Raw genomic sequence first — 17,290 nt, 5'->3', positions numbered from 1 at the left:
ACCTCTCCTGGGACTGTTACTTCCAGTTCTTGGCAGCCTTTCCTTCTGTTTCTAGGTGTTTCTCTCTGACTTCATGGGCAGCGCTATGCTCTGGTTCCTGCAAATGTTGGTTCCTTGGATTTCTTACTTGACCCCAGAATCCCTCATTTTCTTTTTCAGTCTGTCAGCTGCTCTGTCCGTGGGTAGCGAATGTGTTCTTCCTGCTCCAGGCTGGTCTTTGCACCTGTTTATTGAGATTTTGCTAGCACTGCTCTTTGGCCATTTGTGCCTTGGATTTGTTTGCAAAGTCCTGTTCTACCCCAAGCTCCTGGCTGGCGGTAGTTTCTCGTAATGTCTTCCAAAAGAGATTTGGTTTTCCAGTCTGCTCTTGAATTTATCCATCATTTGTGTGTGTGTGTGTGTGTGTGTGTGTGTGTGTGTGTGTGTGTGTGTGTGTGTGTTGCTTTAGCAAGTGGCCCCTGTCTTGAGGATGCTTTCAAAGAGGACCTGTAGGCCCCACCTTTCCATGGGGTGGGGTCCCAGACTGAATGCAGAGTGAGCTGAGCACCAGCCTTTGTCTCCCTCTCCTACCAACAGTGGACACAGTGACCAGTGGAAGTTCTGGCTGCCACCCCTTCTCAGCCCTGATGACTGTGCCCTTGGGCTGAGCCAATGGAAACCATCTTCCCCTTAGCTGCTTCTGTCTGGTATGGGCTCTGGCCCTGAGTACTCAGAGCTCTGAGCTGCCCTTGCCCAGTGCTATGGCAGGCAGAGGTTAAGGGGCAGGGGGAGAGGCATGGCTCTTTGACTAAGTCTGTTCCCCACCTCCCTCCACCACCATGATGGGGCCAAGTATGGGGGCTGCTTCTTTCCGTATTGCCTGTTTCCATTTTCTGTACCTAAAATACAAACCATCCTGCCAATTTCCTGCAGGAAGGCCTCTCTGTCCTCCCTGTCCCTGTACATGGCCTTGCCTCCTGGAGCCCTGTGCTGCTGGGTACCTTGGGAGCTTTGCCGGTCATGGTGTAGGTCGCTGAATGCTCGGGCAAGGACTGGTCTTGTTTTTTCCCCTGTAACTGGGGCTTCTGACACTGATCCTGGCCTGCATGGCCCCTACTTAGGGGGTCAGTGGTGTTTTTTGTCCTCAAGAGGGATCCAAGCTCTCTGAGGTCAGGTCTCTGATGGGTCTTGGATATAGACTGTTAACCGATTGCCCGAGTGCTTGAGCGAATGGGTGAATGAAGTAAGATGGGTCAGCGTGAGGCTCTCTGGTAACTCAAGGAGGTATATCACACCTGTAGGACAGATCCAGGGCACTTTCCTGGTGGGCTATTTGGGGATCTGTGGTAAGGAAACAACATCTTCCGTGTGTCCACACAGTTACATGGTGTAGTGATTTGAAGAGTTTTGGCCCCCATAGACTCTTGCGTTTGAATGTTTGGCCCATAGGGAGTGACACCATTCGGATGTGTGTCCTTGTTGGAATAGGTGTGGCCTTGTTGGAGGAAGTGCGTCACCATGGGGGTGGGCTTTGAGTTCCTTTGCTCAAGCTCAACCCAGTACGGAAGAGACCCTTCTCCTGCTGATTGTCTGTGGAAATGAGACTCCTCCTTGGCTGCCTTAGACCACGAGGTATAACTCTCAGCTCCTCCCTCAGCACCACATCTGCCTAGATGCTACTATACTTCTCACCATGATAATAATGGACTGAACTTCCGAAACTGTAAGCCGGCCCAAATTAAATGTTTTCTTTATGAGTCGCCCTGGTCATGGTGTCTTTTCATAGCAATGGAAACCATAAGACACACACACATGGCCACCTGGGTCAGAAATAGAGCAAAAATAGTGGGATCCAGTTTGTACAGAAGAGTCCTTTCCATTCCATGGCAGGGGGCTTGACTCATCCGATCCCTGGGTGTCGAGCAGAATGCCAGGAGATCACAAAGGACTCTTGTTGAAAGGTTCAGCAGACAAGAGATGGTTTGGGAAGATGCCTACAGGAGCTCTGTAAATCGAGGAGCCCAAGAGCTGGGTGCAGCCAAGACTTGGGCAGATGACATGTTTGGATTTTAAGAAGCCAATGTATCTAGCAGCCAGGCAGGGTTGCCCGGCACATTCCAGCATGTTCTGTTGATTTATGGCTGTTGCTAAGCAACAGAATACACTGAGGTGGGTGTGATTTTGAAGCTATGGCTCTTGACCAAAATGAAAATCATTAATGGAGGTGGGAGTGGGGTGGGCATAGGGGAGGGATCCGTGAAGTCCAGAGAACTTGAGATGTTAGAAGCAATTAGAATGGAAACAGGCTCTCTGCCCCTCCTATCTGCTAAGCCGTCTAGGGCAAGCAAGTTCAACTCCTGGTACCCAGAGCTGGCTGCTGATGCTTCTTGGGAAAAGCCAGTGTGGCTGCATCTTCTATTTTGCAGTGAATCCATGGACCGTGGGTCAGGCTTCTGATGTCACTCCCCAGTGTGCTGGTCTGCAGCAGGCCACTGTGATGGTCAGGTTGGCAACCGCTCTGCCATCACTCACAGCTCCCACCGCACAGCACAATTCATGGGCAAGACGGGTGGTAATGCAAAGGCACTGGCCTGGGGACAGTGGAGAAAAACATGGATGTCACATACACAAACATGAAGCCGGCATGGGGTGGGGGAGGGGGAGCAGGCATTAAGGCAGTGGTCCTCAACCTTCCTAACGCTGCATGTTGCAGTGACCCCAACCATAACATTATTTCGTTACTATTTAATAACTGTGATTTTCCTACTGCTATGAATCATAGTATAAATATCTGAGATAAAGCATATCTGATATGTGACCCCTCCCCAGGGTCCTGACCCACAGGTTGGGAACCACCACAATGGTTAAGATTAAAGAGCAAATGGTTTTCTGTGTGTGTTTCCTTGTGGTATTGAGGCCACAGATACAAAGGCCTGAGGCAGAGGATGCGAGGATGCATGTTCTGTTAGAAGAATAATGGGGTTGGGGGAACAGTGTGGCAAGCATTAGGAGGGGTCTTAGCCCCCTCCCCCTGCCACTGGAGATCATTGTCACCTTGACAAGTCAGAACAGCATTTCCTAAATCTAGTTCCTTTAGGGCTGAAGAGATGGCTCAGTGGTTAAGGGTACCAGACTCTACCAATTCCCAGCACCTGCATGGGGGCTCGCACTGTAACTCCAGTTCCAGGGGAATCCACTGCCCTCTAGTGGCCTCGTCTGGCATTGCCTGCATATGGCACTCAAAACACCCAGACACATAAAATAAAAATAGAAACTTCCAAAGCCCAGTCCTACAGCTGGGATCCAGGTCCTGCAGGCAGAGGCCTTGCTTGTAAGGGCAGTTGCATCTCTCAATGGTGTGCCACCGTTTGAGTTTCCCAGAGCCTGGAGGTGTGGGTAGTTTATTTATGACCCCAGGACCTATCTGTCCTTGATGTAGAGAATAGGGGACCTGACCCATCAAGAAGTTGGCAGAGGCTTTTGAAGTGAGCCACAAAGGACAGGTGGGCGGAAGCACTTCTGCATCTTTTGGGTTCAGGCTGGTGGCAGGTTGCCATGGAGGCGCTGGTCTACCCTGGACATGCTCAGGACCCAGTGATCTCAGAAAATACCTAGGATCGGATGTGGGGAAGACACAGGGTGTTCTGGGCAAGCCTCTGGCCTCTCTGTGGCCTGTGTCCACTTTTTTTGCCAAGATCAAGCTTCCTCATTGTCTCTGGTGCTGCCAAGCACTGCAATTGAGCCAGCCGTTGAAATTGACCCGGGCTCTCCCCAGACTCTCCCCAGACTCTGCTCCCTGAGGGTCGGCTGAAGCAGAGCAGGCCACTGAATGAAAAAAAAGAAACAAAAGGGGAAGGGCATGACTGCTCCTAGGTGTGGTGGGGGAGAGAGTTTACTGTAGGTAAAAGACAGAGCATAGCCAGAGACAGGGGCATATGGGAGAGTACAGAGTAGAAGTGACCAGACTGAGCTGGACTTTGTGGGGAGATCAGGAGAGTAAGGGAGAGGACAAGAGAGGGGAACCAGGTGTAGCAACTAGAAAGCCAAAGGTACAAAAGAGGCGGGTAACCATAATGTCTGGGTTATTACAGGGAAGAACCTCTGGGGGAAGGGCAGCCCAGCACCTGGGCTGGAGTTTAGGTAGGGGTGGGATGTGCCAACCATACCTGGTAACAGGTGGGGACTGATGGATGCTGGGAGAACCTGGTGGCCAGATCTGCTTTCATATGTAAAACAGGCACCTGGGTCCTTGGTCCCTGGTTTGAAACCCAACAGCAGCTAATAGTGCTGTTGTGGGGCTGAACGTATAGACAGGTCCTGCCTGTTTGTCACCAGTCAGGTGCCTGGTCTTAGGGCTGGTACTTGCTCACCAGTGGCTGAGATTACCTAGTGTCTTTAGATTGTAGTTTCCCATCAGTGACATGGAGATACTGAGTCCAGCCTGTAGGGTCTAAAGGCAGAGGGAGACTTGGAGCATTTCTACATTCATAGGGTGGGCATGGTTCTTCAGCCCGGGCCACTTGTCAAACACTGTCCTTTTTTCCTGGGATGCTGAGCTGGGCTGGGGTACATCTCTTTCTTGGGGATTTATGATCTGTGATGTTCCTTCATTCACCTGCCCCTCTGGACCCCCAGCTATCTCCTAGAGAGAGAGAGGGGGAGAGAGAGAGAGAGAGAGAGAGAGAGAGAGAGAGAGAGAGAGAGAGAGGACAACTTGTATGATCAGTTCTCTCTTTCCATTTCGAGGTGTGGGAATTGAGCCAAGGTCACCAGGCTAACACTGCAAGCACATTTACCCACGGAACCAGTCGGTTTTCCAGCCCTGACTGATCATTTTACAATTAAATGGCGGAATTAATTCAGTAAGGATTTAGCAATGCCTTCAAGCACCGAGGTAATAAAGGAAGGCTCAGAGGAAGAAATGTCTCTCCATGGACGCAGCTGGACAGAGTGACCACTTCATTAATGGACAGAGTGTGACCACATATGATAGGATGGGCCCTGGGCCATTGTACCAAGTTCCCAGGAGCCCACCCTGGAGGCCTGTCTTGTCTCCCTGACCTCACCAGACCCAAGTGGCAAGTAGAATGAGCACGGACCTACTGTGTCACTCAAGAGACCAGACCCGATGTGGAGGCTCCATGCTTGCTGGGCCATCAAGTGCTGTGAGCTATTATTGATCACTAGAGAGGCACACATAGACAGAGGTCACATTCCTTCTAGGCCAAACTGCTTGACCATGCTTAATGGCTGGTCCTCCACATTTCTCCAGGGCTGACCTTAGGGAAGGATTATCTATGTGCCCACTCATTTCTCTTGACCTCAGTGTGTCAGGATGAAGGGACACCTTGTGCTTTAAGTTTCAAGGACTGGAGGGGGTTGGATTGCACCTCCTGATACGGCAAAGCCGGGCATTTCTCTGCCCCTGCAAACCCCAAGTAGCACCTGTGGCCTCCTTTCCTTTTCACTCAGTCAAATCAGTTAACTGTGATACGCTAAGGGGAAGAAATCAGATTCCCAAATCAAACTGACCAAACTGGGGCTATAGCAAGGATCCCCCCACCTTCAGGGGTAGATGAAGGTGGTTTGAAGGAAGTGCCACTTGGAGGGGCAGCGCTGGAATCCCACCTTGTAAGGGGGAGGAATCGGAGTGCCTGGCTTCCCCATACTCAAAGTTGGATGCAAATTCTGACTTCTGGCCAAGAAGGGTTATTCAGGGCAGAGTTTAGGGAACAGCACGGGACCTCCCATCATTCTTCAACAGCTGAACAGCAGGCAGACGTTACCCGTTACCCACCTGAGACATGTGGCACCTGGAGGCTGAGTTAGGAGAGGGTCATCAGGCAGTTGGATGGAGGAGAGCAAGCTTTCCCATGGTGGAGGGCTAGCCTGAGCTCTCTGAGTGCCTGCCTGCATAAGCTGGAGGAAGAGCCAGGGGGACCCAGGGAATGGTGTGTGGGGCTCACCTGAACTAGGACAGTGCTTGCTTCCACCAGCCAGATGGAGAAAAGTCCTGATTTACTTAGAATGGGAGTGTTATTTCTGACACAAATGTGAAGGAGTGATGGATTCAAGACAGTGAGGCATGGATGGTAGAACTTAAGTTGCAGAAAATCTGGGTAAATGAAGAGAGATTGTACCAGTGGATGGGAAGACTGGGTATTGTAAATATGTCAAGGGTCATCAATCCATAAGTTAACAGAACAGGATAATTTTTTTTAAAGAATTTGACAGCTGATTCCAGAACTCATCTACAAACACAAAAGTCCTGGCAGAACTCTTAACTATGAAATAAAGAACCAAAGCCAGAGGACTAACTTGATTTCCACGTTGCAAGCGCTTGCTCACTGACTCCAGGGTTCTTGGTGCCAGGACAGATAAGTAGATCAGTGGGAGAGACCAGAACTAGACTCATATGCTATGGTGCCTTATAAACCTGACGCCTAGGAACGGTAACAGGATAAATGTAAGTGTGTAGACGCCAGTGCACATGCCCGGAACCCATGTGAAAGCTGGCTGGTGAAGCCCAGCATCAAGGTGTCACAGATGGGGCATCCTGGGGGCTCACTCGCCAGCCAGTCAAGGTGAAATAGAGAACTCTGGGTTCACTGAGAGATTCTGTCTCAAAAAGGGGGGAAAAGGTAGGGGGAGAGGAAAGGGATAGAGGAGACAGTCAGCATTGACTGACCTCCGTCTCTCTGTCTCTGTCTCTGTCTCTGTCTCTGTCTGTCTGTCTATCTGTCTCTCTCATACACACAGACACACAGACACACACACACACACACACACACACACACACACACACACACACACAGACAGACCCCTACCTGCACACACACACCTGTACATGCACTTGCACATTAAAAAATAATTGTAGGTAATTTAAAAAAAGCTTCAGTTCATAGTGCGCACCATATTAGTCTGAAATCCAAATGAATCCCAGCTCTTAAAAGCACATTCTTGTGGGGACCTTTTTCTTAAAGGAGTGGAGTATTTTAGGATTGTGAGTCTTATGGTCGCTGATGGATCTCTACAAGTCTGTCACAGTGCTGTGAAAGAGGCTGTAAGAGATGCATAAATGGATGGGGACAGCTGTGTTCTTCTGACACTCCCCAGCTCAAAATAGGCAGCTGGTCCCTAGGCAACAGTCTGCCAACTTCTGCTGGAGAAGAGAACAGGGCACACACCTTTGTGACCTTGAGCTAGCCAAATATTTCTTAGATTTGGCGTTTGAAGCAGGATCCAGATGAGGAAAAAAAAAACAATAACGTGGCCTTTGGAGGACATATTAAGAAAACAAAAGACAAGTGCTAGACTGGGAGAAAAATCGTCGCTAAGCTTTTGTCTGACAGTGAGTTGTTTTCAAACCACAGTGGTGGTGGGGAATCTTTCAAAAGTCAATAACAAGAAAACAAAGAATAATTAGCAAGTCGGTAAAATGCCAGGGCTGACACTTTACCGAAGCTGCTGCAAGGAGGGCAAACAGGAGAAAGGATGATGGTCTCAGCCATGGAGCAAGGCACTAGAGCTACAGCAAACTGCTCCCCTGTCCCTGCAATGGCCAACATCACACACACACACACACACACACACACACACACACACACACACACACACACACACACGGGAGATGGCAAAGATGCAGAGAAACCAGAGTCCCTTGCCCCGACGATCACAGGCATGGGCTGGAAAATGACCTCCATCACAGGGAAACTAACAGCATGCTGATTCTGCGGTCTGAGGATTGACCTGCTAGAAAAACACAGGAAATAAAAGACTCTCTAGCCTGCAAAACTTCTCACCCAATTGCAAAGCTCAAAAATAGTATCAAAACAGATCTGACGAGTGTGTATTTATTTCTGTTTTGACCACTTTAGGCCCTCTAGGAATGTGAGACGGGTTGAAGACCAGTTTCTCTCTAAGTACACTTTCATTACAGACTAAAGCGAAAAGACATGTGATCACAGACATAAAATCCAACAACCAGAGTCTCAGAAAACCAGGGAGATCTTAACCAGACGAAAGACGGCGATCAAGGCCATGGCTGGGGGTGTAGCTCAGCTGGTGAAGTGACTGCGCTCTGAGGTAGAATCCCAGCAGCACATGGAAACAGACAGGGTGGCGCATGCTTGTAACCCAGAGCCTTGGAGAGGAAGAGAGGAGGAGCAGCAGTTCAAAGCCACCCTCAGCAAGTTTGAGTGTATTGTGGGCTGCAGGAGACACGGTATCAAAACCAACCAAACAGAAAGATAAGCAAGAAACCCATGATGCTGACTTATTCATTATATATAGAGTTATTTGGGAAGGGGGAACTCAATTGAGAAAATACACCTTCCAGACTGGCAAGACTTTGCTGCATTTTCCTGACTGATGCTTGATGTGGGAGGACCCAGCTCACTGTGGGCAGTGCCACCACTGGGCTGATGGCTTAGGCAGCTTGAAGAAGGTTGAGTAAATCATGAGTACAAGCCAATAAGCAGCATCTCTCCATGGGCTCTGTTTCAATTCCTGCTTTGAATTCCTGCCCTGATAGTCCTTCATGGTAGACTGTAAGCTATAAGATGGATTAACCCCCTTCTTTCCCCAAGTTGCTTTTGGCTATGATATTTATCACAGCAATAGAAGACTAAGACAAAACATTGAACTAAAATTCAATGGCTAGCATCATCTTCCATGACGAGGCACTAGAAGCATTTCTAAACACAAGACTGAGGCTCCTCTGTTACCATAACTACTCAGTACTTTGTCGTCTTGAAACTGACTGGAGCAGATAGCTAAGTGCTGAAGATTGGCAAGTGTCTTGGTTAGGGTTCACTGCTGTGAAAAGATACCATGACCATGGCAACTCCTAAAAGGCAAACATTAATTGGGGCTGGCTCACAGTTTCAGAAGCTCAGCCCGTTGTGTTCATGGTGGGAAGCACTGTGGTGTGCTGGAGGAGCTGAGAGCTCCACATCTGGATCCACAGGCAGCAGAGAGGACTGTCTTCTAGTCATGAGGAGGCGCTGGATCACACTGGCCAGACCTGAGCATATATATATGAGACCTCAAAGCCCTGCCTTCACGGTGACACACTTCCTCTAACAAGGCCACACCCACTCCAGTAAGTCCGCCCCTCCTAATATTGCAACTCCCTATGGCCCTAAGAGGGCTGTTTTTATTTAAATCACCACATCATGGACGAATGTAGGCAGACATGGTGATGGAGAGGTAGTTGAGAACTCTACATCTGGATATGCAGGCAGCGGGAAGACAGTGGACACTTGCCTGGCTTGAGCATTTGTGACCTCAAGGCCTACCCCCTTAGTGACACAATTATTTCTCCAACAAGGCCACACCCACTCCAATAAGTCCACACCTCCTGACATTGCAACTCCCTATGGCCTTATGGGGGCCATTCTTATTCAAACCACCACCACAAGGGAAAGCCACAACTGTCTTCTGTTTCAGATAATATGATCATATAGAAAACCTGAGGGAGACTGGGCCTGATGGTGTACAGCTGAATCCTTGGCACTTAGGAGGTGGAGTAGGGGGTTCTATCTGTAGCTCAAGGACGGGTTGGGCTCCAAGAGATCCTGTCTCAAACTAAAGAAAAACAAACATTAAAAGAGAAAAAGAGAGGGCATGAGGGGGGTAACCTGAGAATCGCTCTCCAGCCATCATCAATCTATGACAATTCAATACAGCCACTGGGCACTGCACATCAGAGAAATCAGCCCTGTCCCTATTGGACAGTGGCAACAATTAGAGCAAGTGGGAAGGGTGAAACCAACCCCTCTACAGTGGCAGAAATCCCAGGGAGACTTATAACAACTCTATCACAGTATGTCCCAGCTTCCTGTTTAGGTGGGGGAGGAGCTCCAGCAGTTGGAACAGAGTCTCCCATCTCAGACGCAGGTCACAGCCCTACTGCTTTCTGGTTTTCATGAATTAGCCAATCGCTCTGTGCCTCAGCTCCCTCAGATGTAGAGGGAGATCATGACGATATCTCACAGGAAAGTTGGGGAGATTCAATTAGATTTCAAAGTGTTTAGAACAGTAGCGGATGCATGAGACAGCTAACCAAATGCTATTTTTTTTAAAGAAAATTTATTTTCATTTTATGTGTAGGGGTGTTTATCTGCATGCACGTCTGCAGAACATGTGTGTGCAAAGCCTGAAGTGGCTGCTGAATCCACTGTGTGGGTGTTCAGAATGGAACTGGGTCCTCTATAGGAATACACACTCTTAACTTCTGAGACATCTTCCCACTTTCCCATGATTGCTTTTATTTATTTATTTATTTATTTATTTATTTATTTATTTATTTTTTATTTAATGTATGTGAGTACACTGTTGCTGTCTTCAGAACACCAGAAGAGGGCGTCAGATCTCATCACAGATGGTTGTGAGGCACCATGTGGTTGCTGGGATTTGAACTCAGGACCTCTGGAAGAGCAGTCAGAGCCCTTAACCACCGAGTCATCTTTCCAGCCCTGAAAGTTACTTTATTTTGGCTAATTATAAATTCATATTGATTTCAATGAAAATACCAGGAAATTTATTTTAATTTTTAAAAAGATTTAGTTTATGTTTTTCAAGACAGTGTTTCTCTGTGTAGCCTTGGCTGTCCTGGAACTTGCTCTGTAGACCAAGCTAGCCTCGAACTCAGAGATTCGCCTTCCTCTAGCTCCCAAATGCTGGGATTAAAAGCATGCAACACCAGTGCCTGGCTATGACTTAGTTTTAATTATGTGTCTCTGTGTGTTGTGTACAGCTGATGTGCACATAAGTGAAGTACCTGAAGAGGCCAGTAGAGGGCATCAGACCTTCTGGAGCTGGAGTTAGGCTCTTGTGAGCCTCCTGATGTCGGTGCTGGAAATGAATGAACTTGGATCCTCTGCAAAACCAGTATGTGCTTGTAGCTGCTGCTCCACCTTTCCAGCCCCTCAAAAGTACTTGTTATGGGGTCTGAATGGCTAGAAACCTATGTAGAGGAGTAAAAGCCCAGGAGTAGCTAAGACAATTTCAAAGAAAAGCCAAGATGGAGTCTCTGGTCTGTCAGATATTAACCTACTATAAGATACAGCAATTATACACTATATGCCTACTATAATGCTATGCTACCAGGACGGTGCTGTCATACAAATCAGGCAAAAAAAAAACCAAAACAAAACAAAAACAAAACTGAACACAACAGAGTCCAGAAGTAGACTCACATCTATAAAGGGGCCTGTACCGAAGACACATGATGTCATAGGTATATGCAGAAGGGATGCATACAGTTCAATGGATGATCTATACATTAGGTTCTTTATATAGGGAAGGAGCTAGTGTGGTCCTTCCTCAACATGGACAGAACACACTTTTTAGACATCCCCATGGCTCAAGGTATGTAGTGTATCAGCCCAACAGGAGACAGAAGGTGACATACACAAATGACAGCTGCGATAAATCTCAGTGCAGGAAGATCAGCATCTTCTATGAGTTCTCGGGGCAGAGATTTGTGCCCTGCTGCAGGAAGGCATTGTTCTCAGCTTTGGCAATGAGCAGATGTTAACTATGTACTCTAGTGTCACCCGAGGCCCCCCACCCCCAGGAGCCTTTAGCTTTAGATGTGGAGACCTGTGTGCTGTTTGTAGCCCTGAGAGTTTGGAGACAAGCTAAACATCCACCAGGGTGGGTGGAAGCCTGGCTGGAGAAATGATAGCCCACTGTGGTCACAGAGAAACATTTAACAACTTCCCATCTGGAGAGAATTGATTCGGCTTGTAGCTTTGGCCGGCTTCTGGGATGTAAATTCTTCACTGTGGCTGATCTCTTGCCATTCCCATGATATCACTGAACACAAACTCAGGCAAGATGCATGCAACCAGTTCTGTCGAGAAGGTTCTTAAAGCAAGTGCAGCACACCATCGATTGCCTCCTTCCTGCACTCAAGGTCAATGGGGAAGCTATATAGGCTTGAAAGAAACAATGCTCAGAAGAGGGAGGGAAGCAATTCGGAACACAGGGCAGTCGATATGATAATATTTGTATAAACATTAGAACTATTCAAAGTGGCTCAACCATGTGCACATATGTTAAAGGGTAGAAATGAATAGTCTGGCACTAGCTTTGGAATAGTGCTTGCCTTTGGAAAGAAGGGAAGGAAAGGGTTATGTATAACTGGGAGGCTTGCAAAAGTCTCTCTCTCTCTCTCTCTCTCTCTCTCTCTCTCTCTCTGTCTGTCTTTCTGTGTGTGTGTGTGTGTGTGTGTGTGTGTGTGTGCGCGCGTGTCTGTCTGTCTTTCTCTGCCTCTCTCTCATCTTTAAGTGTGCATAAGGACATGAGAGAGTATGGTTTGTATATGTGGTATGTGTATACATGTGTGTGCAAGCAGGCATGCCTGTGTCTACAGAGGCCAGAGGAGACACTGGAGCAGAACTTGAGACAGCATCTCTCATTGAACCTAGAACCAGCTTAGTAGCCAGCAAGCTCCAGCAGTCCTCCTGTCTCCGGCCTCTACAGTGCTAGGGTTACAGACTGGGAAACACCTGGACCTACTTTTTCACACCATTGCTGGGGGTTTGAATTCAGGTCTTCATGCTTGCACAGTGAGTACTCTCTGGATCTTGGTTTTAAACATTTTTTAAAAAGATCTATTTATTTATTACATATGAGTATACTGTAGCTGTCTTCAGAAATACCAGAAGAGGGATCGAGTCCCATGACAGATGGCTGTGAGCCACCATGTGGTTACTGGGATTTGAACTGAGGACCTCTGGAAGAGCAGTCAGTGCTCTTAACCACTGAGCCATCCCTCCAGCCCTTGGTTTTCAATCTTAAGTAAACGGAGTGGTCACAAACACTGACCTATCAGCCTAGGTCCTGGATGAAGATGGAGAGGGTCAGACTGGCAGCCAGTTCCGTGTGTTTTGTTTATCACAGAGGATCAAGCCCAGGGCCTTGCACACTGCTAGGGAAGCTCACACTAAGCCATGTCCCTAGTCTTCTCAGCTGGCTTGGTGACCCACCTAAGAGGTATCTGTGAACTCCTTGTCCTGCTACAGTGTAACTTGGTCCACTCTAGAGACAGAAGGAAAAAGCACATGGGGAAACTTTGCCTCTACCTGCTGCACAAGGACATAGCAGTCAGGACAGGTAAAGGTATGCTGCAGAAACAAACAGCCCTCAGGACTTAGTGACCCTGTGCAGCACTGGGTTATACTTGCTAAACCTACACATATGATGGGGGTCCTGACAACTGCAGTCACTCAGGGTCCAATGGAAGCTTTACCTGGATGAGTAAGATTCCCTAAGATTCCTAGACATGAAAAAGAAAGCCAGAGAGGCTATAGAGTGCCAGCTCAGAGGACACTCTAAATCTTCATGGTCCATGGCCCAAAGCATGCCTTGCAGCCGCACCTAACTCGAGAAGTGATAGGCTGTACTTCCACAGGAGGCAAGAAACATGAGGTGAGCTTCAGGGAGAGTCACGGATCTTCCTGAGGCTCACTGGCTGCTGTTGGAGCAGTCATTTAGCCTATAGATTCTGAATGGAGGAGAGGAGAGAGGATTTGGGGGATAATAGGCTAGGCAGTGACTAGTGGGAGACTCCAGAATTTAGATCCAGCATTTGGAAGCTTCGAGCCTGGAGTACTAGAAGGAGGGAGGAGAACCCTGGAGTCTAGGGGACTGTGAAGCTACCTAGAGGTGGGTGAGGCTGGACAGTGTGGACTACAGAGTCGTCACCCCAGCTCATCCTCACTGGTATGAGGGCCAGGTCAGTTCAGAGGATGTTGGACTCGGCAGTAGAAACAGTGAGTAGCTGACCCAGGGCCACAGCTCTCTGAAGGAGGCTGAACAGGTACATACTTCTCAGGGAAGTCTTTAAGCATCCACAACGGAGCTAAACACTGACAAACTATGTCAGCGTTGAGACACAGGAGGCCCAGCCATACAGCTTTTAAACTAACAGCCACCCTGCACACCCATTAAAACTAGGCAGAGTGCAGCACGGTTCTGCAGTGGAAAACCACACAGCAGTAAACAGAGAACAAATTACAGCTATGTACCCAAGAGCCTGAGCGAGTGTCAGAAACATAACATACAGCAGAAGAGGCAGAGCCCATAAATCTATTTATAGAAAGCTCCCAAACTAGTAAAAGCAGCCTGAAGTCACCCTGGGGTATTCTATTGGGGGGCCCTACAACAAAGACAACTGTCATAGTTAGCTTTGGTGGACAGCTTGACAGAACCCAGAGTAACTTGGGAGGAGAGGACCTCAAACGAAGAATTGTCCAGATCAGACTGGCCTGTGGCCTTATCTACGGGGCATTTTTTTTTTTTTTTTGTCGCTAATTGATGTCAGAGAGACCAGCTCACTTAGGCAATGCCATCCCTAGTCAGATGGATCTGGTTAGCATTCCTCTGTGGTCTCTACCTCATCTTGACCTGGAGGAAATAAATCCTTCCATGAGTCGCTTCTGGCCAGAATGTTTTAATCACAGCAACAGAGAAGCAAACTAAAACAGATCATCACAAGCATGGGGGACAGGTGAGTGGCAGTGCTTACCCAGCTTATGTGTGATCCTGAAATAAGATCCGATGTGTGGGCACACACGGACGCACACAGCCACCATGGGCTGGGTTACTTAAAGAGCACACACATTTTCTTGACGTTCCTGAGATTGCTCATCATGAGAGCAAAGTGCCAGTAGACCTGATGTCCATGAAGGCTGCTCCTGGTCCGTGGTTAGCTGTCTTCTTGCTGTGCCCTCAGTCAACAGGAAAGAAGCCACATGCTGTCCCTTGGAGGGCACTGACCCTGCCACAAGGACTCCTTTCCCCTACCTCAATGCTTTAAAAACATGATGTTTATGTGTACATGTATGTGTCCACTTCTCTGAGTGCACCATGTCCTTGCAGGTGTCTGAGGAGGCCATATACTCTGGAACTGGAGTCACAGGTGTCTGTGAGCTGCCATGTGCGTGCCGGGAATTGAACTTGGGTCCTCCTGAAGAACAGCTAATGCTCCTAACTGAATATCCACTTCTTCAGACCCAGTCTTTTCACTTCTTAAAGGCCCTCTTCCTGATACTGTCCCTTGGTTTCAACAGGTGACTCTAGACAAACGTGCACACTCAGGGAGAGTGGGATGAGGTAGGCCCAGAGAGGCTAGCTGTCTCTCCCCTCCTGTCAGAGGGTCGGTTACAGAAGAGAGGACATAGTGAGTCTAATTGCTTTATGATTGCCCACTGGGGACATATAACCTGTGTGCATGTTTGTCAACTTGGGTCACTGTGACAAAACACCATAGACTGGGTGCCTTAAGCAGCAGAAGTGTATTTTCTTACAGCTGTGGCAGTTGCAGTCCAAATCCAAGATGGAGATTCTGGCCAATATGATTCAGTGGAGAGTGCTTTCTTCCTGCTTTGGAGATAGCCCACATCTCTCACCTGGTGCCCTGTGACCTAGAAGGCCATAGGTGAGAGGAACTGAGCGAGCTCTTCTATCTTGTCTTGTAAAGGTACTATGCTCATCACGAGTCCTAACCCCTCCTGGAGGCCTGACTCCGGGATCCAGGATTAGGGACACATCTGGCTCTCTGGATGTCAGAAGGAACACAGGAAAGACTCACTGAGCAGTGACACACACTGGACAGTTTCATAGGAGCAGCCACTGGAGAGCTGTGGCAGTGGATGAGGAGAGAGGAAGAGAAGGCATCTGGGTAGATCCTAGCATGGGCCATGAAGAGGGTGTACGTTAAGGGGATGTGGAGTGGAGGCTACTCTTCAATGGCGAGGAGCTGGAGGCTCAAATGGACCTGCAGGCACATTTCTAGCTTATCATCAGCTGTCACTTCATTGTCATGACTTGTTGAAGCAAGGTGTTTATCTGTCCCATTCATGTCCTACTATGCCTCTATGGGGACATGACTGCCCCTTAGGGGCGCAGCGACATTCATCGTGAATGCAGTAAGGCAGAAGTTTGTGGAGAGAGTATGTGGGGCTCATGCTCCTTCCAGGGGCAGCAATGTATGTGCACAGGAGTAGAAGAGGGACAGTGGGTTCTGGGGCTGAGGGGTGCAGGTGTAGGGCAGGAGGCCCAAGGTGGAGGCCTGGTTCTGACTGAGAGGCAGGGAGTATTGTACAGGACTATCCTTTAAGCCAAGCTCACCACCATCAGGAAGCCAGCTGGGCCTGTTCTCAAAACATCATCCCTCCTGGGCTGCCTGACTGCTGACTTTCCTCCTAGAATGAGGGGTGGGACAGTTATAGGACCCTCATCAGTGCATCTAGCTGCCACCCCCATTGGTTGTATGTGATTCTGCAATTCTACTCTAGTTTTGTATGGCTTAGAGGGGAGAAGGGTTCTCAGAGAGAGGCTAGAGTATATAGGTAGGGTAGGACTAAGGAATGGGCCTCCACCATCTCTGTTGGGTGCGGACCTTCCAGTGTGGCTGCTTTGAGGTCACCCATACCCCTCACTCATTGCTCTATGAGCAAGCCTAATACATTCAATGGTTCCCAGGGTTGGTTGACTTGGGAGGACTCCGACTTTTTGTCACTGGGACCTTGGGGGGTGGGATGGGAAATGTTGCTTAGTGCCCCCAGGGCAAACATTCTCACAGCACTGAACCAGTGCAGGTGAACCCTGAGGAAGACAGGATATTGCAGGTGCAGAAGGGCTGATAGCTTGGGACCCACGGGATCTGGGATCCTCAGCATGGCTGAGCCATGACTGTGGCATTAGGTCACAGCAGGCTGTTTTCTGTGTGGTCCAGGGCATCCAGGCAGGAAAAGCTAGACGGAGAGGCAAGAGGGTGGATGTGGCTATCCCTTTAAGACCAGGGGATTGGGATGTGACACAAGGAGGGTGCTGTTCATCAGGATGCTAAGAAAGAGGATAGGCTGCAGAGTGGGGTGCTGGGTGAGGATGTGGAGTGGGTATCTAAGCAGAGCAGGTGTTGGGGGGGGGGAACAACATGCCAGGGCAGGATGAGACCATGTATTCTCTAGTTCCCTTCCTGTGGGGAGCGAGCTTGTTTGGGTGTTTTGGCCCTGAATCTGCACCTAGGCCAGGTGGGCAATGGTGGCCTGCTCTGTAGGGCAAGCGCCAGGTCTCAGGGGTCTAGCCTCCTCCCCTCCAGACACTCTAGAGGACTCTGGGGTATTTGCTACCCCTTGAAGTCCTCAGTAGGCCTTTCTGGAGAATCAGTTCTAGCTCTGGATGCCCTCATTCTCCAGTAAGAAACCAGAGTCCCTTTAACCCACTCTCTCCCATCCAACATCCTCTGGACTGGACTGGGGAGGTGTCTGGGGGCCCAAAGGCTAGCTGAAACAGT

At 48.8% G+C, this 17,290-nt stretch overlaps 1 long non-coding RNA gene across 1 annotated transcript; it reads right to left on the bottom strand.

Moving 5' to 3' along the window:
* Positions 1-1,712: 1,712 nt before the first annotated feature.
* Positions 1,713-4,621, bottom strand: LOC148001401 (uncharacterized). The gene is made up of 2 exons (XR_015637108.1): positions 4,366-4,621; positions 1,713-2,570 (listed from the first exon to the last, which is right to left on the bottom strand). It is a non-coding gene; the product is annotated as an uncharacterized LOC148001401 (long non-coding RNA).
* Positions 4,622-17,290: the final 12,669 nt, after the last annotated feature.

The sequence above is a fragment of the Rattus norvegicus genome, chromosome 14 (genome assembly GCF_021556685.1).
Source record: "Rattus norvegicus strain SHRSP/BbbUtx chromosome 14, alternate assembly SHRSP_T2T, whole genome shotgun sequence".
Lineage (NCBI taxonomy): Eukaryota > Metazoa > Chordata > Mammalia > Rodentia > Muridae > Rattus > Rattus norvegicus.
The sequence above is the reverse complement of the archived record's forward strand: the minus strand, read 5'-3'. Positions and strand labels throughout refer to the sequence as shown.